Genomic DNA, 27,168 nt, shown 5'->3' with positions numbered 1-27,168 from the left:
TCAAATTTGTGAGGAGTGGGCACCTGCCCGAGGGACCAGATTATGTCTATGTGGCTCTGGAGGGAAGAAGAGAGTCTAATGGGGGAGGTCCACCAAAGCAGCAGTCTCCCCGGCCCGATGGTGCCCCCAGCCCCCTTCCCAGGGCGGCCGGAAGCAGAGGGCAGACGTCCGCTTGTCAGCAGGTTATCAACAGGAGAGGCCCTTGGACCTCCAGGATTCGTGCCAGTGCCATTCCGAGATAACATTTTATGACGCTTAATGCGGGCCTTACCCCACCACAGCTGTCATAAAGGTCACATCCAAAGATGACCCGCATTTTATGACCTCCGGGAAGAAAGAAACATCTAAAGTGCCCACGGTGAACAGGAAAAAGACATAAGGGACCATCTGCTGGTTCCCCAGTGCGGTGAGAGGGCGAGACGGCTTTAGTTCTCCACAAAGACCTCCCCACGAAACCGTGACTCGGCCGTGTCGAATTCAATCCACTGTGACGGGCCAGGCGCTGTGTTATGTGTGGGGAAGAGCCATGGAAGAGACAAATGTCCGGCCTCGTGGAGCTTGCAGAAGGCTCCGGAACCGATTCCATTTCACCACACTGCCCCAAACAACCAAGTACCCAGGAGTTCCATTAGCCCCCCGGTGGGGGGGGGGGGGATCAGGGAGGCAGCGAGGGAGCACTCAGATTGCCCACCAAAGGCCCCTCCACAGTCCAGGATGCTAAATCTCGCAGTTCCTCACGAGTGACCCTGAGTCCCGACACAAAAGTCACCTCCCACGAGCACCCGGATGGACATTTTGCACTTTGCTACCGTCTCACTGGTCCCAGGCACCGCCTCTGTGAACCGGTGAGCACTCTCATTTAAGGCGACAAGGAGGAGGTCGGTGACAGGTGTCTCCCATGAAGTTTCACTACGGATTCACTGAGTTGGTTCCAATACAACCAAATGTCAGAACTTACTGCAAAGCACACCCCTCCCTTGGTGAGCAGCTGTGCTTCTTTACTACAAGGACACGGCTGACAATTTGGGGACAGCTGGATTCAATTTGGATATAGCCGGACACGGCCGTCCATCGTTTTGGATAATCTGGCAACATAAATTCGTGCTGCTCCGACCCCCGGCACGGAGAGAGCCACACTTAATCGCTGGATGGGGACGGGCTCCCTAAGAGATCTGGGACTTGGCCCCTCTCCGAAGAAGCCGGGGGAGGGGAGGGACGAACTGAACAAACGCCCGCTGTCTTCGGGCTTGGGGCTTCGCTCCCGTTGGCCCAACGAAGAAACACGCACGCTGGACATCTGTGTCTCCGGGAGAAAGGGCTCTAGGCAAATCCTCCTGGACGCGGTTCACCTGGCTGGCGGTCATGGCGCTCTGCAATGCGGAGCTGGTCGGGGCTGCCCACACAGCTCTCCAACGGCCGCGCGCAGAGGGGACACCGCCGTGGGTCACAAGCAACCTGGCACAAGCTTCTGGCCGTTGGCTTCTTCAAGACACAGCTTCTGCTGTCATCTGGCTAGTTTCCTCCCCCTCTGCTCGCCCTCCCCCTCCGGCCCCTCTCCCTCCCTCTCTCTCTCTCTCTCTCTCCCACACACACACACACACACACACACACACACAATGCCTGTGTTAATCCTTTCTTCATTTCCCTATACAAACACCTGCCTCCCTCTGGCTACATCTCTTGACACATCCTGAACCTGCTCTTCAACATGGAGAAATCTGGAATTGGTCAATGTGTTATGCGGCCGTGTGTTCTATAGGTCATTCGTGGTCTTTTGAAACGTGTAATGTTGAAACGTGTTTAACAACATTTTAAGAGTCTATTTAGTTTGTCCTAAGGAAAGAACCCAAAACATGGCCAAGGAACCTACGCGCAGCAGGAGTTAACGCAGCAAACAGAGCGACAATGTGACCGTAACCTAGATGCTCAGCGAGAAGAAAACGGTGCCAGTTCTGCTGCCTCACTGAAATGTCACGGGCAGCGGCAATGGCAGCGTGGCGTCGGGAAAACGCTTACGGTAAATGAAAATGACACGCAAAATGGAAAACCGAGACGTAAATTATTCTCTCTGGGGCTACAACTCTGCAAAAATAACGCAGGACGATGCCACGGCTACCCCGTCTGCCCTACGCTGTTGCTGGTGACGTCCAGTGAGCTAATAACGCAAAAACAAAAACAGAGACCCAGAACCAAAACACAAGTCTGAGGCACAAACGGTGAATGGTATTCACATCGGGCATCTGCGGAACGTTCGGTACGCGAACCCACAGGGAGACGGAAACCCTGAGGACGCGTCGGCATCACAGACCCGGGAAAGAAGCCACATCAGAAGCTCTGCTCTGCACTTCACACCTGGTCTCTGTTTTCATCTGGGTCAACATGTGCAGACGGAAATTCGGTGAGACCGTCACGGGCATCAACGTCTCAGCAAAACAAGAGTTATTCTTGCAATAGAGGCTGTGCTTTATTTGAGTGAGCGAGCGAGAGAAAAGGAGACACAGGTTTACTCTATGGGATTGGCTTCCCTGTCGAGACCGAATCAGATGGCACCGCACGAGGCCACACGCGCTGGTGACAGCCTGGGCACAGACACCCGATACCCCGGAGTACAGGCTCTTTCCTCAGGGAGAAATCTCTCTCCGTGTGTACTTTTCCCAACAGCCCCGCGTGGACATGAAAGCTCATTTGCTTCTGGCCAAACGAAACCGTTCCCTGCAACCCGGCAGGCTGAGCGGGGGCCGAGGAACCGCCTGGTCACTCCGTAAGGGCAGACACCTCCCAGACACCTCGGGATGGAAGGAGGAAATCTCGAGAGAGGGGGCTCCCTGGACCCTGCAGGTCGGCCGGTTCTGTTAACATCTACCCACTCCTTCAACCTTTGTTTCCCTCTTTCTCCACACAAACCACAATTTTCCTGCACCGGATACACCCCGATTTCCTCACTCCTCGGTTTGATCCAGATTTCATTGTCGAATGCTTCTAGAACACACGTCTTCTGGCTTCCCCGTGGTCGCGAGATGAAGTGAGCACACCGTGCCGTCTCACCCACCGAATGTGCCTCTGAGACCCGGCCGGGCAGCATGAGCAGAGCGGCTCTCCGAGGTCTCTGCGAGGTCTCAGTGGCAGGTAGATGAGGGAAGCGCCAGCAAAGCAGGGGGGAGTCTGCCGGCTCCCCACGCCAGGACCCCTGCCTGGACGCGCCACAACCTGACGCCCAGCAGTGTGTGTCCGTGTAGACGGCAGAGCCCCAGGGGAAGCCATGCGATCCCGCTTGAGGAGCGGGGAAGGGGCCCCTGGTTCTCAGACACAGTGAGCCAAATCCCAGGGTGTTCCTTGTATCATGCCTCTGTCTTCTTGGCTCTTTGCACCCGGCCCCCCAGCGAGTTGGCAGGAGCGGTGACAACAGCAGCTGAGGGGTCCACAGATGCCCAAAACGCTGGAGGCAGGAGCCTTCCTGTCCGTTGCAGGTGCCGCGCTCTCAAGTGGGCGAAAACCCACCGGATTTTTCTCTCTCGACCCTCCTCTCGCTTAGTCGCAGACACGAGCTAAGTTGCGGGGAGAGTGCAACAGACCAGGAGAAGTAACGCCCCCGCTTTCTGGTGCAAGGACCCAGGGGAGGAGGGTCCTGGAAGTGGAAAGTCCTGGGAACATCAGGAAGAGGGAGGAGCTCAAGGGAACCAGCCCATAAAGCTGCGGATGTGCTCCTGGGCGCACCCCAAGAGCCGCACACATCCAGACAGAATCCGCAACAGCACATCGTAGACTCTGGGCGCTGAGGTTCCGGAGAGACCGCTGCCAGAGACCGCTGGCCACGGGGTAGCACGTGGGGGGCAGATCTGAACGGCACCACGAAGGCTTTGAAAACACAACTGATACTGAGGCCCACAAAAGCCGGTAGGGACTCAGAATCTGAGCGCCTGGGCCAGAGTTTCATAATGTAGTATCTGAACAGTCAGGATGAATCCAAGAATGAGGAAAATCCTCAACTCACATGGGAAAAGGGAATCAACAGATGATGCCAAGGTCAAGGTGACACACTTACTGGAATTAGCTAAGACTTCAAAGCAGTTGTTATGAAAAGAAAAAGAAAAAAACTCCAAAAGTGAGGAGTTTGGGGAATGAAGGGAATGATAAACAGTCTCAGCAAAGGAACAGACGATATAAAGAATCAAATGGAAATTTCAGAACTAAACAAAATACAGTAACTGAAAAATTAAAAGCCACTGGCTATGCTCGACAGCAGAATTAATAGGACAAAGGTAAAAATCAGTGACCACGAGAAGCGATCGGTGAAAATGACCTAATGTGAACAACGATGAGAAAAAATGATTTTTTTTTTTAATAAAATGAACAAAGCCTTGGGGACTTGTGGGACGATACTAAAAGATCTAGCGTTTGTGTCATTAGAGTCCCAGGAGGACAGGTGAGAGAAGGCAGTCCAAAAAATCATCGGAGGGAACGACTGAAACTCCCCAAATGTGGCAAAGGACACAAGCCATCAGACTTCAGCAGCAATGTTAACACAGAAGAAATCCACAGCCACGTGCATCGTGATATACTTCCTGAAGATGAATGACAAAGAACACATTGTGAAAGCAGCCAGAGAAAAGCAACACATTACTCAACGGGGAATAAGGATTTGGTGAGCGTAGATTTCTCAACAGAAACTGGGGCAGCCAGGAGGGAGGGAAGCATCAGTTTTTAAGTGCTGAATGAAAAGAGCTGCCAGGGTAGAATTCTATAGCCAGCAAAAAAAAAAAAAAAAAAAAAGGGAGGAAATCTGAGTAAATACAGGAGATTATTCTCCTCCTCTTGAGTTCTTTGAAATATGTTGGACAGTTGAAAGCAAAAATCGTAAGATTGGCTGATGAGGTTTTCAGTGTAAATGGACATAACATGTAGGACAACTACAACATGAAGGGAGAGAACAAAGACCCCTACCTCGTGGTGAGGTTTCCACTTCCCCCCTGAAGTGGTCGGATATTGATTCTAAATAAACACGAGAAATTAGGTGTGCATACTGTAATCCCTAGAGAAAACACTGAAAAACTCAAAGCAAGCAAACAAACAGCTATAGTTCACCCTTGAGCAGTTCAGTGTGAATAGCATGGGTTCACTCATGCACAGGTTTCTTCCAATCAGCACAGGACAGTACTGTAATATTTTCTTTTCTTTGTGATTTTCTTTTTTAAATTTTTTTTTTCAACGTTTTTTTTATTTATTTTTGGGACAGAGAGAGACAGACAGAGCATGAACGGGGGAGGGGCAGAGAGAGAGGGAGACACAGAATCGGAAACAGGCTCCAGGCTCCGAGCCATCAGCCCAGAGCCCGACGCGGGGCTCGAACTCACGGACCGCGAGATCGTGACCTGGCTGAAGTCGGACGCTTAACCGACTGCGCCACCCAGGCGCCCCTCTTTGTGATTTTCTTAATAGCGTTTTCTTTTTTATAGCTTACTACGTCGTGAGAATACAATATATGATAGATATATAAAATATGTATTAATCAACTGTTTATGTTGTCAGTAAGGCTTCGGGGCAACAGTAGGTTATTACTAGTTCAGTTTTGGGGGAGTCAAAAGTTATATATGAGTTTCTGTGCAGGGGATTGGTACCCCTACTCCCCATGTTGTTAAAGGGTCAGCTGTATAAAGTTAAACAACTCAATAGATACAATGGGATGTTAAAACACTCAAATAATCCTGGAGAACACAGGAAAAGGGAGAGAAAACTACATGGAACAATGAGAAAACAACAATAGAATGGGAAACTTATTAAAGTTTTATCCAAACTTATTAATAACCAGGTCAGGTATAAATTGTGCATACACACACCAATTAAATAACAGAGACGATCAGAATGGATAAAAAGACATGACCTAGCTACATGTTACCTACAAGAAATTCACTTCAAATATAATCATATTAGATTAACAATAGAAGGAGACAAAAGAAATATGCAAACGCTAATCAAAAGAAAGCTAGAAAGGCTGTATTAGTAACAAAGTCTAGGCTAGAGCTAGGAGAACTGCCAGGAATAAAAGGGAACATTACATAATGATAAAAGTGTCAAGGCGTCAAAAGATGTCACAATCCTAAATATTCAGGCACTTAACAACAGAGTTTCAAAATACATGAAACAAAAATGGACAAACCTGAAAGGAGAAAGAGACAAACCCACAGTTGTAGCTGGAGACTTTAGGACTCCTCTCTGACTCGTCTATGGAAGCAGTAGACAGAAAATCAGCCGGGATACAGAGGAGTGGATCAATATCAACCACCTGGATCTCACTGACATTTATAGAACATTCCACCAAACGTCAACAGAATAAACATTCTTTCCAAGTGCACACAGCATATTCCCCAAGATAGTCCCCATCATGGCTTCTAAAACAAACCTTAGCGAATCTAAAACAACGAAATCACACAAAGCATGTTCTCTGACCATAACAGAATTAGACTAGAAATTAACAGAAGCATAGCAGGAAAATCTTCACACATTCAGAAATGAAACGGCACACCTCTACACAATCCACTGGTCAAAAAGAAAGTCTCCAAGTACACGAGAAAGTGTACCAATCTAAATGAAAGTGAAAAACAACTAATTAGAGCCTATGAAATGTAGCTAAGCCAGTGCTAAAAAAAAAAAAAAAAAAAAAAAAAAGACATTTACAAATGAAATTCTTATGCTAGATAAGAAAGGTCTCAAATCAATAATTATGCTTCTTTCTTAAAAACTAGAAAAGGAAGATCAAAATAACCCAAACTGGGTAGAAGAAAGGAAATAAAAAAGAGCAGAAATCAATGGGGTTAAAAAAGAGAAACAACAAACCAATAGAATCAAAAATGTCTTTTTGAAGATCATTCAACTTGATAACCCTCTAGCAAGACAGGTCAAGGAAGAAAGAAGACACAAATGACCAAAATCAAGAATGAACGGGAGAGACATCACTGGAGGCGTTGAAGACTTGACAAGGACGACAGGGGCACACACAAAGCCAAGAAGCTAGATGAGATGGTTAATTCCAATTCCTTACAAATCACAAACTACCTAAACTCACCCAAGATGAAACAGACAACCTAAATAGTCCCATAACAATGAAAGAAATCGATAGACCCTTCCAAAAAAGGAAATCTCCAGGTCCAGATGGTTTCGCTGGCAAATTCTACCAGGCGTTTAAAGAAGCAGCCCTGGTGGCGTCTGGGAGGCTCAGTCCATTAAGCATCTGACTTTGGCTCCGGTCATGATCTCGTGGCTCACGAGTTCGAGGCCCGCATCGGGCTCTGTGCTGACAGCTCAGAGCTTATTCTGAAGCTTATTCTAAAATTTGTATGGATAAAGAAACAACACCAATTCTACACAATCTCTTCTTGAAAATGCGTCAGGAGCTAACGTGTTCCAATTCATTTCGGGCCAGTATTCCTCCACCAAATCGAAGACAGTGCAGTACAAGAAAGCAAGCCAGTATCCTGCACGAACACAGAGGCAAACATCTTAAACGTTAACAAATCTGCCACGTAAAAAGAATGATTATGACGAAGTAGAGTTTATCCTGGGAATACGATGCAAAAATCAAACAACGTGATCTGCTTCGTGGACAGGAAACATAGGATCAGATCAAGCAATGCGGAAGAACAGACCTGACAAGGTTCCAACCCCATTCGTGATCACTCCCATAAACATGGTACAACACGGAAGCCTTATCTAGCGCAATGAGGCCAGGAAAAGGTATCAAAAGGCCTTGGGAAAAAATACTGGGATGGAGAAAACAATCCTTTTTATTCATAGATGGCATACCGTTTAAGCAGAAAATTCCAAGGAATCTTTTTGTTAAAAAGCATTTATTTGTTTACATCATCTCTACACCCAACGTGGGGCCCAAACTCACGACCCCGAGATCAAGAGTCTCATGCTCCTTCGACTGAGCCAGCCAGGCGCCTTCTAAGGAATCTTTTTTTTTTTTAAAAATCCCTAGGATAGGTGACTTTTGCAGGTTTGCAAGATACAAAGACAACATAAAATTCAGTCATATTTTCACATATTAGTAATGAACATTCCGAAACTGAAGTTAAAAACAGGATAGCATTGACAATAACTCGAGGGGCGTCTGGGTGGCTCAGTCGGTTGAGCGTCCGACTTCGGCTCAGGTCACGATCTCGCGATTCGTGGGCTCGAGCCCCACGTCGGGCTCTGTGCTGACAGCTGGGAGCCCGGGGCCTGCTTTGGAATCTTTGTCCCCCCCCCCCCCCGCCTCTCTCACACTCTGTCTCTCTCTCCTTCAAAAATAAACATTAAAAATATTAAAATTTATATGGATAGGGGCGCCTGGGTGGCTCAGTCGGTTAAGCATCCGACTTCGGCTCAGGTCACAATCTCGCGGTATGTGAGTTCGAGCCCCGCGTCGGGCTCTGTGCTGACTGCTCAGAGCCTGGAGCCTGTTTCAGATTCTGTGTCTCCCTCTCTCTCTGACCCTCCCCCGTTCATGCTCTGTCTCTCTCTGTCTCAAAAATAAATAAACGTTAAAAAAAAAAAAAATTAAAAAAAAAAAAAATTTATATGGATAGACAAAGGAACTAGAAGAGCTAAGACAACTTTGAAAGAGTCAAGTTGGAAGAATCATACTCTCTGATTTAAGACTTACTATGATAGGGGCGCCTGGGTGGCTCAGTCGGTTAAGCGGCCGACTTCGGCTCAGGTCATGATCTCGCGGTCCGTGAGTTCGAGCCCCGCATCGGGCTCTGTGCTGACGGCTCAGAGCCTGGAGCCTGTTTCGGATTCTGTGTCTCCCTCTCTCTGACCCTCCCCCGTTCCTGCTCTGTCTCTCTCTGTCTCAAAAATAAATAAACGTTAGAAAAAAAATAAAAAAAAAAAAAAAAAAAAGACTTACTATGATAGGTGTGGTAATCAAGACAGTGTGATGTCAGTGGGTGATAAACACACAGATCAATGAAACGGGACAGTGTCTAGAAACAGCCCCATACGAGTACAGCTGATTTGCTTCTGACAAAAGCAACTCAATGGTGCAGCGATAGTCATTTCAACAGCTGGAGTTCAAACAACTGGGCACCCATGGGCAGACAGAGACATAGATGATAGACACATAGATAGATAAATACAGACACATAGACAGAGATAGACAACAGATAGATGACAGAGAGAAGGAGAAAGATATATGACGGGGCGAAGAGTTCTTAGCCATTCTTAGCCGTAACATCGGCAGCCCCCTCCGCCAAAGGAACAGTTGGCAAACTTGACCTCATGACGATTAAAAGATCTTGCTGTGTGAAAATTGCCGTGCAAACAACGAAAAGGCGAGTTACAGACCGGGAGAAAATACCTGCGGGTCGCACGGCCAACGATGGACTTGCGGCCGGGATGTGGACAGAACCTCCAAACGTCCCAGTGAGAAGCAGCGGCCGACTCAGGGCCACGGGGCAGGGGGCCAGACACGGCGCGAAGACCACACGGAGGGGGAGTCGGCACGTGAAAAGGCCAACGTTTCAGCCGACGGGGAGAGGCGGGTTGCAACCGCGACAAGCTAACATCCGTTCAAATGGCTAAAACAGACGATCCTGAGAGCCCCAAGCGCTGACCACGCCGAGTAACTGGAACTCCACGTGTTGCCGGTGGGGATGCCAAATGGTTTGGCGGCTGCTGCGTGTTTTCTTAAGAAACTTGTGGAGGATTGAATGGTTTTAGATTTACGGAAAAGTCACAAAGATAGTGCCGAACGCCCACACAGCCCACATCAAGTGTCCCCTACCGCTGGCACCGTAGTTCAGTGAGGTGCATCTGTCACTGTTCATGAGCCGTACTGGTCCATTCTGATTAACCAACGTCCCTACTTTATTCCTATTTCCTCGGCTCTTCCCTAACGTCCTTTCTCTGTTCCAGGATCCTGCGTTAGTCACCCCGTCTCCCGAGACTCCTCTCGGCTCTGACAGGTTCTCACACCTCCCTTGGCTTTGAAGACCTGGACGGTTCTGAGGAGTGTGTGTTGGGTACTTCCTAGAATGTTCCTCAACTGGGATGTGTCTGCTATTTTTCTCGTGGCTACCCTGGGGTTACTCGTGGCTACAACTGGGGTTACACTGGGGAGAGGACAAGAGGTAAAGGGCCACTGTCATCAGGTCATATCAAAGGCATACGCCACCGGAAGGACTTTGTGCCGCGGACCTTGATCACCTGGCTTGGGCAGCCCCTGCTTAAGGAGCGGGTAGTTACACTCTCCCTCCTTCAGGGCAGAGGACCCGCACACATTATTTGGAGCTCTGCATAGGAGACTCAGGTCGCTTCTCATAAAGTTAAACATCTACGTGCCACACGACCCATCAACGCCACTCCTAGGGTGTATTCAGTGAGAGCTTAGCTGACACAAAAATCTGCATGCAAATGTTTCCGGCAACTCTGTTGGTAATCGTCAAAGACGGCCACAACCCAGCGTCCATCAGCAGGTGGGCGGATAAACGAAGTACGGTTGCTTCTACAAGGATCTACCCCTCGGCGATAAAATCCCACTGCACGTAACGCCTTGGGTGAACCCCAGGTGCATTTCGCGGAGGGAAAGAAGCCATTCTCCGAAGTTCGCCTATGGTATGATTCCAGTTATAAGACGTGCTCCCAAACAGGGGCTTCGTTGGTTGCCAGGAGTTAGGGATGGAGTGGGTGTGCCCCTTGGGAGAACACAAGGAGGTTTGGGGCGGGGGGGGGGGGGGGGACGGAGAAAACGTTTTCTTACCTAAGTGAACGCGGTAGCGGTTACACAAACCTACACATTTTACAACTTACAGAAATGTACTCCAAAAAAAAAAAGGTGAATTTTACCATGTGTTAATGAAAAGGAAAAATAAAAGAGGTGGAAACAGCCAGCTGAGTTGCCAGAACGTAGTAGGGGCTAAGTAAATGTTAGTTCCGTTTTCTTATAAAAAAAAAGTTGGGCCCAAGAGACCCAAGCCTTCAGCTGCTTGGCTGGCGCTCGCCCATCGTCCAGCCTGCTGTGGGTCCCAGAATCCTCGGTTTCTCTGCCCACACTTCTCCCAGGCATCTGTTAAGGACTACACACCCTTCCTGACATGCAGGTTCTGACCCCGGGTCCCTGGGGCAACCGAGTCAGCCACCTCAATCTCCACCAACAGCCAACCCTAAAAGATGGCACCCGTCTGCAGGTAGGCTGTCTGTCCTCTGCAGTTTTTGCGCCGATACCCTCTCCCTTGGGGAAGGAACGGTCTCTCTTGCGTTGTGAGGAAAGCAAAAAACAACTGAGGATCCCGTACACAGAGAGCTGCTAGAGATGATTAAGGCAGGGGAGAAGGGCCTCCGGTGGGCAAACTCTCCAATTCTTGGGAGACAGGGTTGAGCATCAGATACGTGGGAAAGGAGCCAGAGAAGTGGGGGTGTTTACAATGCCAGAGTCCCTGCTTTTTCTGTGATTTTTTTCATGCTTTGTCTCCATGGAGGAGGCACCCGCGCATGTAGAAAGTACTGCGTGTCAAGTCAGCTTTGTTTTAAAACTAAACAGGCAAGAAAGACACTATTAGGAGAGTAGCCACAGGTAGCAGGCTTGACCGCACGGTGGAAAGAGGCACGGGGCGAGAAAGATTGAAGAGGAAACCCACAGACATGACTCCTGCCAGAGTCTCTACATAAAGTGCAAACAGCCCGAGACCAAAGTGAAGTTAAGAAGCTAGAACACAGCAGTACCGAGCGCAGGGGTCCGGCTCGCTTCCCAAGGGCTGCCCGGCACCTGCCCACGCTTCCTTCTGGACCCTTCCCTAAGTGGGTACCCCTGGAGGACGTGCGTGGCCTGTCAGGGGTGCAGCCGTGCGCCTGACATGAGTACAAAGAGCCCGAGCCAGACGGAAGGATCAAGGTCAGTCATGCAGAGGCTCCACAGAACCGTGAGCTGACTGCCGGTCTGAGAAGGTGACGATTGTCCATGCAGCATAAAGAGGCTGGAGCACAGGCCCACACACACAGGGCAGAACCTGGTCACCTCGTCTGAGGGGACAATGACGGAGGATCGCGGAATCCTTGAGGTGGAACCCAAGGTCGGGAACTCCCTCCGCTGCGGTCTTAAAACAAGGTCACGGGCCTCTGCTCAAGCATCACACCTAAGGGCTCTTTCTCTCCCCGAAGAACCGTGCTCATCAACACCCCTGCCCAGCTCCGGACCAGCTGTGGGGCAGTTCTGTCCTCCTCTCCTCGCACTGTCACGCCCGACCCATCCAGAAGTGCACCTGTTAGAGACCATCTACCTGAGTAGAGACGGAGAATTCCTTTCTTCGTGACCTTGTGGCAGTGGTAGGAGACAGACTGCTTCCAGAGCGGCGGGTAAAGTCGAGGTCTCACCCTTCGGCATTGCAACAAAGTCAACGCAGTCAAAGCCGCTCCGTTCGGGGCGACGAGGGAGAGGCCTGGTTTCTGAGTCACTGCCCTGAAAGCCTGTGACTTGCCCCGGGTGATACAGGAGACAACCACCCCGCCTTCCTGGGGGCCCACAGTCCTGGTGTGCACCGTGGCACGGGGTCGCCGCCTTCCTTCAAACCCACGTCAGCATCCAGCCCCTTCGGTACGACCAGACAAAGGCACTGAGCCGCAGAGAACCCGCCAAGCGAGCAGGAGGGAAAAAGACAAGCCTTCTGTAACCAGGGCCTTCCTTCTGCACCGCTGGGGTTTTAAGGAAACAGAGACAAAAACTTGCATACCTTCCTAAAGACACAAAGGTCCACTTTCAGGCACCTAGACGGACGTCCACCAGCTCTTGGCAGAACCAACCAAGCAGACAGAAGAGACCGTGGCCTGCGAGCCGCGAAGGGCAGCGCCCGCGTCCTCGGAGGCAATGTGGCTGTGGGTTCAGGGGTCACACTCTCCTTGCTCGGCCACAGCCCGACCCAAACCTCTGCCAGTCATCAGCCCGTCCCTCCACCTCAGGGCCTGGGCCAGGGACAGTCACACACCAAGGCTCAGGAGAAGCCAGGGATGGCGGTCCCGGTTCCCCTGCCGGGACTGTGGATGAGCCAGGGCCGTTTCCGGACCGCCACTGCCTCCACGGCCTGCTTTGTTTGTTTTCTTTCCCGGAGTGATCTGCCCCACTTCCTAACTGCCGTTCCTTTACTGAGCAAATGAGAATATCTTCCTAAAATCCCATTCCGGACTCTCAGTGTCAACCCGAGAGATCAAGTATGCTTTTTTTGGACTCAGAATCCCCGAAAACATGACACGGAGGAAGGTGTCATTTCAGCGAGTGCCTCTGGCCAGACCGTCCCTGCTGGGTTGTTCCAATGATCAGAGAGAGACGGAGGGACAGAAGGACAAACAGAGGGGGAGAGAGGGACAGGGAGACACATACACGAGGACATTCCATGCTGGATCTAATGACAGAGCGTCATCGATTCTGCAAAGTCTGAGATGTGAAACGAGAGGTCTTGCTTTCTAACATTTTAAAGGTTTTTTATACCACCCATTAGAGAAGCTAATACCAAATCACATTTTTCGAAAATTTCTTCCTCTTACAAAGTTCGTATTTGAATAAAAGGATGGTATTTTCAGGGGCGCCCGGGGGGGGGGGGGTTCAGTCTGTTGAGCATCTGACTCTTGATTTCAGCTCAGGTCATGATCCCGGGGTCATGGGATCGAGCCCCGCATCAGGCTCTGTGCTGAGTGTGGGGCCTGCTTGAGATTCTCTCTCTCTTTCTCTCTCGCTCCCTCGCTCTCCCTCTGCCCCTCTTCCCAGTTCGTGCACACTCTAAAAACGTTTTTTATTAAAAGAAGAAAAAAAGGACGGCATTTTCAGACACCTCAAAAGTTACCACTCTTCCCTCTCCCGTGCACACGTGGGCGTCCCGCCACACCTGAGTGCCACTGTGGTTACGTGTCCCGTGCTCTCTAGAAGGTCAAAGCCACGCTTCCTGCTGCTGCTTTAGTTAACGCGATGGCGTGAGAAAGCCAAGCCGGTTTGGGCTGCTCTTTGCCATACTAAGTATTACCGTTATGTAATGCTTTTTGATAGTTAAATGACAATTACAACTAACGTTCATCGTGTGTTCGCGACCCACCGGGCGCGGAGCTAACGCTCTCTGCGATAACCTGACCTAACGCTCCCGTGACACGTGGGCTAGGTCTGTTAGTATTCCTGTTTTTGTGGTTTTAGAAACTTGAAGGCTTAGGAAGGTTAGACAGCTGTCTAAAGCCACAGAGCCCAAATGAAAGAGGCTAGATAAACCCAAGCAGAGCCAGACTCCACAGCCGTGCTGCAATGCAAGCAGGGAAGTGGGACGACCTGGGGTCCAGATGAGGACCCTCCAGACATCTGCAGGACACCGGTGTGGATCGAACCTCTCTTACCCGTCTCTACGGGAGAAGATGGGGCAGGCGACGTCGGATTTAGATATTTATTCCACAGCATTTAAAGGGGTTGCCTGATTCCTATTTCAGGAGAGATCAGCAAACAAGGAAGGTTCGGCACTGTTCACCCACAAATGCTAGGTTTTCCGTGCCTGCAGGAAAGGAAGCAAACGACTGAAAAATCCCAGTACTAAAGGAGACGCTTGGAAAGCAGCGGGAACAAAAGAGTCATGCCCTAAATAACTCTAGACCTTGTTTTGCTCAAATAAAATTCCATGATGTGAGGGGCGCCTGGGTGGCTCAGTCGGTTGAGCGGCCGACTTTGGCTCAGGTCGTGATCTCGCGGTTCATGGGTTCGAGCCCCGTGGCGGGCTCCGTGCTGACAGCTCGGAGCCTAGAGCCTGCTTCGGATTCTGGGTCTCCCTCTCTCTCTGCCCCAACCCACTCGCATTCTGTCTCTGTCTCTCTCAAAAATAAATAAACGTTAAAAAAATTTTTTTTAATTCCACGATGTGAGAGGGTCGGATGAAACTTTAGATTTCCGGGAGCTGGTGGGGGGATGGCAGACAGACAAGAAAGGGGCAGGGAGGGAAGCTCAGGCAAAACACGTAAAGATCTAATAGAAGCCTGCTGGTCAGACAAGGGAACGTACCCCCAGCAGAGAACACAGCGCCAAGCGGCAGGCGATGCCCCTCACGCACACAGCTAATTACACGAATTCAGATCTCGCTGGAGACGCGGGTAGGGTAACAAACATCGCCGACTCTGGTACAACTTCGGCTTGTATTTGCAGGTACGGGTAGTTGACGCTTAAACCACATGGTGGGGGAGGTGGGGGCGAGTGCCGACCCCTCACGCGGTTGCAAATCTGCGTATAACTTCTGATTCCCCCAAAACTTAACGACTCATAACCTACTGTTGCCCGGAAGTCTTACATCTGGCGTAAACAGTCTACTAACATGTGTTTTATATGTTATGGGGATCATATATACTACTTTTTTTTTTTAACTTTTTTAACGTTTATTACTGAGAGACAGAGAGGGACAGAGCATGAGCATGGGAGGGGCAGAGAGAGAGGGAGACACAGATTCCGAAGCAGGCTCCAGGCTCTGAGCTGTCAGCACAGAGCCCGACACGGGGCTCGAACTCACAGACCGCGGGATCATGCCCTGAGTTTAAGTCGGACGTTTAGCCGACTGAGCTACCCAGACGCCCCAGTGGATCATATGTACTGTTCTTACAATAAAGTTAGCTAGATAAAAGAAAACACTATTTAAAAAATCATAAAGAAGAAAAAATACAGTTATGGTACTGTACTGTATTTGTTTAAAAAAAAAAAAAATATATATATATATATATATATATCAGGGCGCCTGGGTGGCTCAGTCGGTTGGGCGTCCGACTTCGGCTCAGGTCACGATCTCACAGTCCGTGAGTTCGAGCCCCGCGTTGGGCTCTGTGCTGACGGCTCAGAACCTGGAGCCTGTTTCAGATTCTGTGTCTCCCTCTCTCTGACCCTCCCCCGTTCATGCTCTGTCTCTCTCTGTCTCAAAAATAAATAAACATTAAAAAAAAATAAAATAGAATAAAATAAAATAAAATAAAATAAAATAAAATAAAATAAATATATATACACATAGATATATATCTGCATATATGTAACTGGTTCAGTTCAAGCCCGTTGAACCTGTTGTTCAAGAGTCAACGTATTCCCCAAAACCTGAAAATTGAAATGTATATAGTTCATCACTTTTCTACCCCCAATAATAAGGGAGCTGAATTCTCTTACTTGTGGGGAGGGGACTTAATGTATCACGAGAATTAAAATGCATATAATTCTGTGCTCCAATCCTGCTTTGGAGTCTAAATGAGCATTTTTTCAAAGCGTAGCTGGCACGTTTATGCGCATGTAACTGAAAAGAAATCAGTTTCTGCCGCGGCTTTGCTCAGAACGTATCCAAATAGCTTTCAGGGGGCGCTTCGAGCGTATTGATCCACGGTTCTTGAGACACAGGCTTTTCCAGATGTCTGCTCTGCAGAATGCTAGCTCCCGGTTTCCAAGGGAAGCTGATTTTCTTTCGTCTCAAGTGCTCTCGCTGAGGGCAATTTTGTTGCGTCTACACTTGTAGGAAAAGAACCAATAAGCAGGGGCAGGTTGAACCTGAGAGAGAGAAGGGAACAAAAAGATGGGGTCTGCACAGAATCTGTCGCATCTGCAGAGGCTCATACCCTTCCTGACGTTATCAGAGGCGACGCAGATGCGCTGGCCTACAGCAGGCCTTCTCGACGGCAGGGCCATCGGCGCTCGGGCGGGTCACTCCTCGCCGCGGGGACTGTCCTGGGTGTGTGCTGCAAGGTGTCTAGAGCATCTCTGGCCTCTACCCCCGGATGCCAGACGCACCCCGCGGGTGTGCCGGTCAAAAATGTCTCTAGATGTTTCCCCAGTTGAAATCTCTGATCTATATCAACTCCGAGCACCAAACATCGCCAAAGAATCTCAATCGGGTGAAAACCCTTCCTAGTGAAAAGCTTTGCTCTTCGGTTATCATGGTACCCCACCCCTCCCCCAAACAAATCCGATAAAAAGTGATCACAGGAGACCTTGGACAGACAATATCTAAGTCTCTGTGCGAACAGTTAATATTGTTGGTCACAGGAAACCTTGGGCATTGAGTTCCTCTGATTAAAACTGGCTCCGGGGGCACCAGGGTGGCTCGGTCAGTTGAGCGTCTGACTTCAGCTCAGGTCACGATCTCATGGTTTGTGGGTTCGAGCCCCGCATCGGGCTCTGTGCTGACAGCTCGAGCGTCCGACTTCAGCTCAGGTCACGATCTCATGGTTTGCGAGTTCGAGCCCCGCGTCGGGCTCTGTGCTGACAGCTCGGAGCCTGGAGCCTGCTTCAGGTTCTGTGTCTCCCTCTCTGTCCACCCCACCCCTGCCACCCCTGCTGGTGCTCTGTCTCTCTGTCTTTCAAAAAATGAATAAACATAAAAAAAAAAAACTGGCTCCGAATGCACTGGTTACATGACTGGCTCTGAACGGTAAGGTGAGGGTCTCACGCATCCTGTCACAGGCTGGTTCAATCATTCCACAAATATTATTGTGCATGTGCCCTGTGCTAGGCATTGTTTCAGATGAACTAGACAAACAGTAGCCTAGCCCTCAGGGAGCTTGTGTTCTAGGCAGAGAACAAAGAGATTAAAGATATCATTACAGCCCATCGTACGTGCCGTGATTAAAATAGAGCATAGCAGGGGCGCCTGGGTGGCTCAGTCGGTTAAACGTCCGACTTCAGCTCAGGTCACGATCTCACAGTCCGTGAGTTCGAGCCCCGCATCGGGCTCTGGGCTGATGGCTCAGAGCCTGGAGCCTGCTTCCGATTCTGTGTCTCCCTCTCTCTCTGCCCCTCCCCCATTCACGCTCTGTCTCTGTCTCAAAAATAAATAAACGTTAAAAAAAAAATTAAAAAAAAAATAGAGCATAGCACCGTCTAACATAGTAGCCGCTCGCTATGCGTGGCTAGTAAGCCCACGAAACTGTGGCTCACTGAGCTGTGCTGACCACACCAGATTTCAAACTTAGTGTGAAATGAGAATCTAAGATGTCTCGCTAATAATTTTTATACTGATTAGGTATGGGAGGGATATTTTGGATACGGTGGGTTGAACAAAATCGATTATAAAAATTAATTGAGGCTGTTTTCTTTAGTTGTTTAGTGCGGCTGCTGGCAACTTAATATAATACACGCGGCTCACCCTGTATTTCTACTGGGCAGCGCTGGGCCAGGGAAACCAGATGGACGTAGGCAGCTCCTTCGGCCTGAGGGGCCAGGGAGGGTCATTCTACCATCTGGAGGACCAGCATCCCAGCCTGAGGAAATGGCTCTGTGGTGGCCGTGAACCTGGCCCATTAAAGCAGGAGTGAGGCAGTGTGGCTCAGCGGGGGAGACCCAGGGAGGGAGGGAAGGAGCGGAGGCTGTGGCACGGCTGCAAGCCAGGCCCGAGGCAGGGGCTTGGAGGCCAAGCTAAGGGGCTGGGATTTCATCCCAGGAGCAGTGGGAGAGCACTGGAGGGTTTATCTCCGGGGAACATCACGACCTGATCTATGCTTTGCAAAGACGCTACATCCTGGTGGCCGTGTGGGGACAAGAGTTGCGTTCGAGCGAGAGGAGAAGGGGTGGGAGGCACCGATCCCGTGGGACCCGTCGGCGTTTGGCCACCCGGGGCCAGCTGGCAGGATTCCTTAGAAGAGGCGAGGACATCGGAGATGCTACTCTTCTCCCATAGGAGAGATAAGTCTGGTTAATCCTACTTACGCGGAAATTTCGATTATATGTAATACCTCTTTCCTCCATAAGAGCAGATAAGTGAGGTATTTTTGTATTATCCAAATGGAGCCTCGGGATTCTCAGAGCGATCCTGCTGCTTAATGAAGTTCAGCTAATCTGCCCCCTCTCGGAGGAGGGAGGGTTTTAGACTCGCTTGCCTCGGCTAACTGGTTTCCTACCTCCTCCTATCACCACAAATTGAGTTTTTAAAATTGGTTGTTTGGTTTTTCTAGGTTTGTCGTTGTTTTGATCACATTTAACGCATGTACTTCATTCCTGATATCTACTATTAACTCAAAATTGGGTTTTCTGTTCTCATGAGGCTTTCACCCCTTTTAACTGGGCCCCATTTTTGTATCTCGGCCACATGGGTTCGCCCCCAAATCCCCTCGCTCAACGGTGTCAGCAAACAGCAGCTCACGGAGCTCGTTTGCTCTGGTATTTTCCGTTTGCCGCCTGCTCCGCTGTTGCTAGATTCTCGTCTTTTCCCCAGCTCGTTGGTCATTTTTGCCACCGGTGAGTCATTTGCTCTGAGTCATGCCTGGCTGTGATGCAAAGGCTAGGAAAATGCCTCCGAACGCACCTGCTTTGCGAAAGGACGTCACGGAGGGACATGGTGTTCTCCTAAGTGGACTCGGTGATTAAGAGAAAAATACCCACCCCACCCCCCACGCCCCCCGCCCTCTCTCTCCCCTCCAGATGTGCCATTTCCTCCAGCACGTGCTGTAGATTATTCCTATGGTGGGACGGGTCTTGGTCATTCGTCTTGGGCGCCGAGAGGCCAGAGACCATTTCTGGAACGAGCCCAGAAAAGCCGAGGAGGAAAGCAGGTGCTCCCGGCGTAGCGCACCTGCTCCGTGGAACAAGGCCAACCCCCACGTGCAGGCCACACGCGAACGCTCCCGTCCAGAGCTAGGAAGACGCTGCTTTACCCGGGACCGCTATGCCATACATAACATGAGGGAAGGTGACAACCGTCCCCGACCGGAGGAAACCAGGGAGACAGAGGAACCTAACATGGGGCCCGGACCAGACGCTGGGACAGAAACACAAGCTGCCGGGATCTGCACGCCGACTCGGCCCTTGTGGGCGGCCTGACGGCAGGCCTCAGTTGTCTCATCTGTGCCGCTGGCCTCAGAAGCCCACATTTCACGTCACAGACACGTTTCTCCTGAGCACCTTCCTTCCACATATGAAACTCGTGGCAGAGGTGCCATCATCAGCTCCCGACACATGGGACCGAATCGGCCCATCAGGTGCCCACGAAAAGGGTTCTGGAAACACAGGAAGAAGGAACAGAAGGCGGGGACGAAAGCACAGCCCTCAGGGTGTGTGTGTGGGGGGGGGGGGGGGTGGCAGTCAGGGACATTACAGGGGACATCAGATCCGGAAGGAGACAGAAGAAACTGGTGGTGACGGGTGCCCCTGGGGAGGGGGTCGGGGAGGCAGAGGGAAGAGCCACTTTGCACCGGACATCTTTTTTTATCGTCTGAATTTTGTCCCATCTGCATGTATTACCTAGACCAAAAATTAATTAAATTAAATAAGGGAGAGAATATCTCCCCGAATAAGGTGAGACAGAGCCAGAAATAAAAAGGTCTCGAAAGGCAAAGGTGCAAATGATTTCAGACATTTTGCTGGCAGCCTGCCCTGCTCTCACGCACCCTCCCCCCCTCCCCCCGGCCCTCAAAATGAAAGAAGTTTCCCTGTGAATTCCTGGACGGCTCATGCTCAGGACATCAGCAATACTTTTTCAGGCCATAATCTAAGACACTGAACACCAGAACTCTTGAAGCCTTATGGAAAAGACTTTGGATCGCTGGAAAAGCCCGACAAGGGGAAATGCAGGTTCTCCTAATGTTGCGGCATGCATCCAAGCCGGCCACGGGCGGTCTAGTGCTGGGGTGACAGGGCTCTGCTGCCCCCCACATTTCTCTGTGCCATCATGACAAGGACAAGGGAGGAAATGGTCCCTCCGGGGCTCCTGCAGGGCCATCAGACATCCCCCGTCCTACCCCGGGCTTGCACTGCTAGTAAGACCTGTCCCAGCAGGCAAGGGAGGGCTGGGGAGGCCGCGGTCCTTGCAATCAGATGCAGGAGATTCACCTTGTCCTCGTGACCTCGGGCAAGTCACACAATTGCTCAGACCCTCGGCCTCCTCACCTGGGACACGTGCAGATCACCTCTTAGCTTGCAAGTTGTAAGGACCATGATGCTTTTTTTTTTAATACTTAAAAAAAATTTTTTTTATGTTTATTTATTTTTGAGAGACAGAGAGAGACAGAGCATGAGCCGGGGAGGAGCAGAGAGAGAGAGAGGGAGACACAGAATCCGAAGCAGGCTCCAGGCTCTGAGCTGTCAGCACAGCGCCTGACGCGGGGCTTGAACCCAGAGACTGTGAGATCATGACCTGGGCCGAAGTCAGGGGAGGGGCAGAGAGAGAGGGAGACAGAATCCAAAGCAAGCTCCAGGCTCCAAGCCATCAGCACAGAGCCTGATGCGGGGCTCGAACTCACGAACTGTGGGATCATGACCTGAGCTGAAGTCAGACGCTCAATTGACTGAGCCACCCAGGTGCCCCAGGACCATGAGGCTTTATGTAAAAATATCCAAATCCATGCCATTATCCCTAAAAAGAACCCAGCGCCTCCTGCCAGTTTCTCCCTTTAAAATGTCACTGGATCTTGAAGTGAGAAGGTGTTATGCATTGAATTGTGTCCCCTAAAAAGATATGTTGAAGTCCTAACCCCCGGAACCTGCAAACATGACCTTATTTGGAAATAGGGTCTTTGCAGATGTAATTAAATTAAGATAAAGTCATAATGGAATATGACCAATTTGATGGTATCCTTAGAAGAAACAGAAACAGGGGCGCCTGGGTGGCTCAGTCGGTTAAGCGTCCAACTTCGGCTCAGGTCACGATCTCGCGGTCCACGAGTTCCAGCCCCGCGTCGGGCTCTGGGCTGATGGCTCAGAGCCTGGAACCTCCTTCCGATTCTGTGTTTCCCTCTCTCTCTGCCCCTCCCCCGTTCATGCTGTGTCTCTCTCTGTCTCAAAAATAAATAAACGTTAAAAAAAAAAATTAAAAAAAAAAAGAAAAAGAAAGAAAATAAATAAATAAATAAATAAATAAATAAATAAAAGAAGAAACAGAAACACACACACACACACACACACACACACACACACACACACACAGCGAGAAGAACGCTCCAAGGCTAGACACACCAATGATTGCTGGGACCCACAAGAGGCCGAGAGGGAGGCACAAACAGATCCTCCCTCTGAACCCCCAAAAAGGAAGCAACCTTGTCAGTGCCTTGATTTTGGACTCCTAGTCTCTAAAACTGTGAGAGAATAAATATACGTTGTCTTAAGCCACCAAGCCTGTGGTGCTTTGTTACAGCAGCCCCAGGGCACTAGCATAAGTTATCTGGTTTTCCTAGCTATCTAATGCTTGAATTATCTTGCCCCATGGCTGGCTAGTCGGCTCGTGTCTGACTGTCTCTAGCGCAAGAAAACCAACTTGGTATCTACCAAGGCAGCAATCCCTCCCATCTTTGAAAAGATCTGTCACAAAAATCATTCATTCAACAAATATCAATTGAACACCTACTATATGCCAGGCACTATTTGGGGCACTGTTGATACAGTGGTAAATGGGCAGCACGTAATAAAAGCATTCTCAAAGAAGGACATCTGTGACACTGTTATGAAAAAAGAAAACACCATAAAGTAATAAAGTGGGTGGGCTGGGGACCAGGCAGAAACTATTTTAATTGTCAGGGAAGTTCTACGGATGTGACATTAGAGCAGTTGACTTGAATGACAGGGAGCCAGCCATGGGGAAATCTGGCAGAAGGAACAGTGAGTGCAAAGGCCCTGAGGCAGTTAGAGTTTTCCTCCTCCGCCAGCCGGAAGAGAAATGCAGTGGTTGTGAAACCCGAGGAGCTGACCCAGTAGTGTTGTTTATTTGACGCGGTATTTTATACGTGGCATCGCCTGGGTTATGGCGACTTTTTTTTTTATTTTATTGTTTTTTAAACAGGGCACAGCTGTTCTCATTAGGAAAGAACAAGCTTTAATCCCGCTTTCTAGATCTGGGCAGCGAGATCCGGAAAAGGACTTCAGGGTGGGTAGAGTGAGGCAGAGTGAGCTGGATGTGTGCAAGGCACAGGAAGAAGGTGGGACTTTTGTGAGTGCTAAGTGATGAAGCTGGAGACACAAGCAAGGTCAACTAGCACTCACATAGCCCCCACCCCCCCACGCAGACCACAGTGAGCAGTTTGAATTCGCTCCCCAGAGTCCTGGCAGGCCACTGGGGAGGGGTATGGTTCAATTCCGGCACGATAAAGGCCTTAAAACTAAAGTCTCTCTAACTTTAGACAGAGAGCTTGTGTCCTTTGGTTCTTGGGCCCCTATAAAACAAGTTTAATAAATGACAGCCCTAAACCTTCTGGGATCATGGCTCCCCAGGTTCTCAGGCTTACCCAGCCATAATTCATTCACCACTGTAGCAATTTCCAAGGAATAGTCTTGATTTTTTTTTTTCTCTGCCCTTTATTAAATGTGACGTCCAGAAAAGAACACGATATCCTCAGCATGGAGTAGATTGGACCTCTATCACCTTTCTTCTTCAGATCTGTACATCTCCTGTCGTGCCCTTTTCATTGTCATTCTGTTTTGTGCCATTGCCTGCTGAAACAGATCTCAGATAACCCCCCCCCCGCCCCCTCCCCAAAGTCCTTTTCCGGATCTCGCTGCCCAGATCTAGAAAGCGGGATTAAAGCTTGTTTTTTCCTAATGAGAACAGCTGTGCCCTGTTTAAAAAACAATAAAAAAAAAAAAAAAAGTCGCCATAACCCAGACGATGCCACGTATAAAATACCGCGTCAAATACACAACACTACTGGGTCAGCTCCTCGGGTTTCACAACCACCGCATTTCTCTTCTGGGTGGCGGGCGAGGAAAACTCTAAGGGCAAGTTTCCCTAGAATCGCCTTGCTCTCTCGCCCCACCCAGCTGAAGACACCTAGACTATTTGGAAACACCAAGCCATGGAGCAAGAGATCCCTTGCGATCATACTTCCTACTAGATTTCTCTAAGACGGAGAAACAAATCTGAGTAGACGCGGACCCTCAGGCTTGGGTGGGGATGCGGTGAAGGCCATGGGAGCTAAGCTGACTCCGTGACTGAGACGGGCGGGGGGAGAGAAGGACGCGCGGCCAGCCCCCGGGCCAAATCTGTCCCCCCACCGCACCCCACTCCACAGGCCGATGGCAGGCTGCTGCATCTGGCGTCCGATGGCTAGGTCTAACATTTCACTCTTCCCCCTTGTACCTAAGAGACTTTGGGCAGTCGCCTGGTCTCAGTTTCCTCATCTGCGACATGGGCACGAAACACCCCCTATCATGCCAAGTTTCTTGCGAAAATCAACCGAGATTTTGTGCCAGAGCCCTTTGTAAAGTACTCTGTCACATCAAAGTGGGGGGTTAGCATCAGCAACAGGGTTTTACTCCTTCCTTTGCATGTTTTTCCTGCTGCTGGTTGAATTTTCATGACTTTGTTTTTTTTTTTTTTTTTTTAGATCTTCCCAGGTTGCTTTTGATGTTTCTTTCAACCTGATTATCTTCTTTTTTGAGGAAGGAAGCGGGGGGGGGGGGGGGGGGGGGGGGGGAGCATGTAGAATGAGTCATTCCATCCTAAACCTTTCATAGGGTTTGTCCTAAAAGGTGTCCTCTCTTGGGGTCCCCATAAATCAATTTACCTCGGAAGAACCAAAGTTATTTGTCATAGAGAGAATCACTCTTCTTCACTTTCTAGAATTCCGTAGCAAATTATTTAAGGTTTGTAATTTATTCACGTCACTGAGTGGTAGCTTTGGTCACTGCCCTTAGGTGTTACATTCTCAAATAATTCAGACTATCTGCACGTTAGCTGACGCAGGCCATACAAAAGACAAACCCCGCAAAAACAAAACAACAACAGAAAAACCCACGGGAACGTATCCCAGAACCACGCAAGAGGCTAGAGACGATATGCTAATCACTAAGAGCGCTACATGTGAGTCCTGGGCCATCTTCAGTTCTTTTATGGAAAAAGAAAATCTCACGAGGCAACTTTTTCGCTGTGAATTGATCTCAGAAGCCTTTCGCCCCCTGTCCACAGGCGTAAGCAGTCCTACTTCTGAACAAAACGGAACTAAAAACAGGTGACCGTGGGAGGGAGAGACTCTGAACAAAGCGAGCACATAAACTTCCACCCAGAAACGTGTCAAAGACCTGGAGAAGCGCTCATGCACAACCAATCACCATCTTCCTTGTATTTTTTTCTTTGCTTAATTCCGCGGTTCTGTATCTTGGCTCCCCTGGCTTAGGTTCCGGGAGCGGGTGCCTCTCACCAAACGAATCAGAAACATCAGCGTTAGGTGACAGCGGCCTGGGGGGCAGCCTGGTCCCTGACAGCGGTCTGCGTGCCTCCAGCCCTGACTCACCTGTGCCAGCTCAGAGGCGAGCTCCTGCTCAGTCTGCAGGTCGGCACCCGTGCCCCACGCTGACCCACAGAGTTCCGGGAGCTGGCTGGCGCCCACCGCCAAGTCCTCCTCCCGAGTGCAATCCGGGGGCAACCTCGCGAAGCACAAACCCCCGGACACGCGGGAAAACGCACCCGGCTCCAGGAAGACCACCTGCCGTCCCTTCCGGTCCCGGGGCTTCTGGTTCAGTCCACCCCGAACCAGTCCAGCTGTTGGAGCTCCCAGCGCTGCGCCTGGGCTGCCGTGCCCTCTGCAAACCTCTGTGCCTACTGACCCGCACCGGGGGACGGGGGAGCGCCGCGAAGGCACGCGCACAGTTGTCGCCCCCCCCCCCACCCCGTCCAGAGCCCCAGACCCTGTCCCCCCCCCCCCACCGTGCCTCCCCCGCCGGCCCCCCGGGAGCAGAGACGCAGCCAACTTAAGACTGAACACACAGCACGACTTGGCAAATGTCTTTCCCCTCCTGGTTCCGGGCACCCCCCTCCCAGCAGTCTGGGGGCTCTTCTTCCCCCAGGACCCAGGGGCCGACTCCACCCCAAAGCCACCTGGCGACAACCATCTGCCACCGGGGGGGGGGGTGGGGACCCCTTGTCCATCCTCCCCCAGGCGCTGCACTGCCCCCCCCCCCGCGGGCTCCCGGCTCCCCTCCCACCCTCTCCCCCCGGCACGCGCGGACCCCGCAGAAGCTCCCGACCCCCGACCCCGCGTCATCCGGCCGCCCCCTCCTCCTCCCAAGCCCCTCACCCGCCGGCCCTCGGAGAGCCCCGCGCCGCCCGGACAGCTGACGCGTTTCCCTCTCGCAGGCGCTGGCGGGAGCCTCTCTCACCGCGGCGGGCGCCGGCCGACCGGTCGGACCGGGGAGCGAGCGGGCGCCTCCGGGCTCCGCGCTGCAGCCACTGCGCGGGCCTGCGAGCCGGGTCCTTCCGAGGCGACAGCCGCGGGAGCTGTCAGTCAGCCGGCAGTGCCCGCCCCCTCCCGGCGCCGTCTGCGCAGGCGCGAGAGCGGCCCCGCCCCCGCCCCGCGCGGGCGACCCGAGAGCGGGTCACGTGACGGGGAGGGGCCGATGCTGGCTGCTGGCGCCCGGCGCCCGGCGCGGTCAGGGTCCCGACCCCGGCCCCGAATCTCTCGGGGCCGCGACTGTGCCTGGACGGGAGGCCTGGGCCCGCCGTCCCCGGAAGCACGCTCGGAGTCCAACTGTGGATCCCGTTTCCTGGATCTGCTCAAAACTAGGGTTCCCCCCTGGGGACCGGCCGTTCCGCGAGCGCGGGAGAGGGGGATTTGGTGATTTGGGTGGGGGGACCCGGGAGCCCTGGCAGGGAGCGGGGGGAATAAGGCCTGGCTCTGGTTGCTTCCGGGCCGGGATCGTCTCCACCTTTAAGACGAGGATGTCATTTGCCATTTCCTGCCCGCCCATGCCAGAGTTAGGGTGAAGTCTTGACGTTAATGAACACACTTTTCAAACAAGTCAGGCAACGGTGCATGGTATATACAAGGGCAATCTGCGGCCTGATTTATTTTTTCAAAGGGGTCATCTTAAAAGCTGATGGATCCCACTTCACTTGCACCAAAAGTTCTAGGCGAGTCTGCAATTTTTCGGCACAGTAAACAACTTTAGGCCCTATGGTTTCTGCTGCTTCTACACCTCTAAAATTAAAAAAAAAGAAAAAGGTAAAAATAGGAGTGTCTCCTATGGGAAATAGGAGGTCTCCCACTCCCGATAATACTGGGGTTATGTCAAACTTGGTTCCAGCACCAGCAAAATAGAGAATATGTTTCCAGAGAGAGGACTCACGTTCTCCAAACACATTTCCACGGCTACATCGCGGAACTCTAATGCCCCTTCTGGTGGCTGCTTGTATGAAATAAAGCCCTGTCTAGGGGCACCCGAGTGCTCAGTGGGTTAAGCAGCCCACTCTTGATTTCGGGGCAGGTCTGGATCTCATGGTTCAGAAGGCAAGGAGGGCA

General features: G+C 50.9%; 1 protein-coding gene across 7 annotated transcripts in view; it reads right to left on the bottom strand.

Moving 5' to 3' along the window:
- The window catches only part of KIAA0513 (KIAA0513 ortholog), a 61,586-nt gene extending 35,402 nt beyond the window's left edge, over positions 1-26,184 (bottom strand). For 2 of the 7 annotated variants that reach the window (XM_081791575.1, XM_060650005.3), the window contains exon 1: positions 26,030-26,184. The gene's annotated coding sequence lies outside the window, so the exon portion shown is untranslated. Of the gene's footprint in view, positions 1-25,947 lie in introns of all 7 variants that reach the window. The other 5 variants (XM_081791574.1, XM_081791572.1, XM_060650004.3 and 2 more) reach the window with 3 other exon arrangements.
- Between the last annotated feature and the right edge of the window lie 984 nt (positions 26,185-27,168).

The sequence above is a fragment of the Panthera onca genome, chromosome E2 (genome assembly GCF_046562875.1).
Source record: "Panthera onca isolate mPanOnc1 chromosome E2, mPanOnc1 haplotype 2, whole genome shotgun sequence".
NCBI lineage: Eukaryota > Metazoa > Chordata > Mammalia > Carnivora > Felidae > Panthera > Panthera onca.
This window is presented reverse-complemented; position numbering and strand designations above follow the sequence as displayed.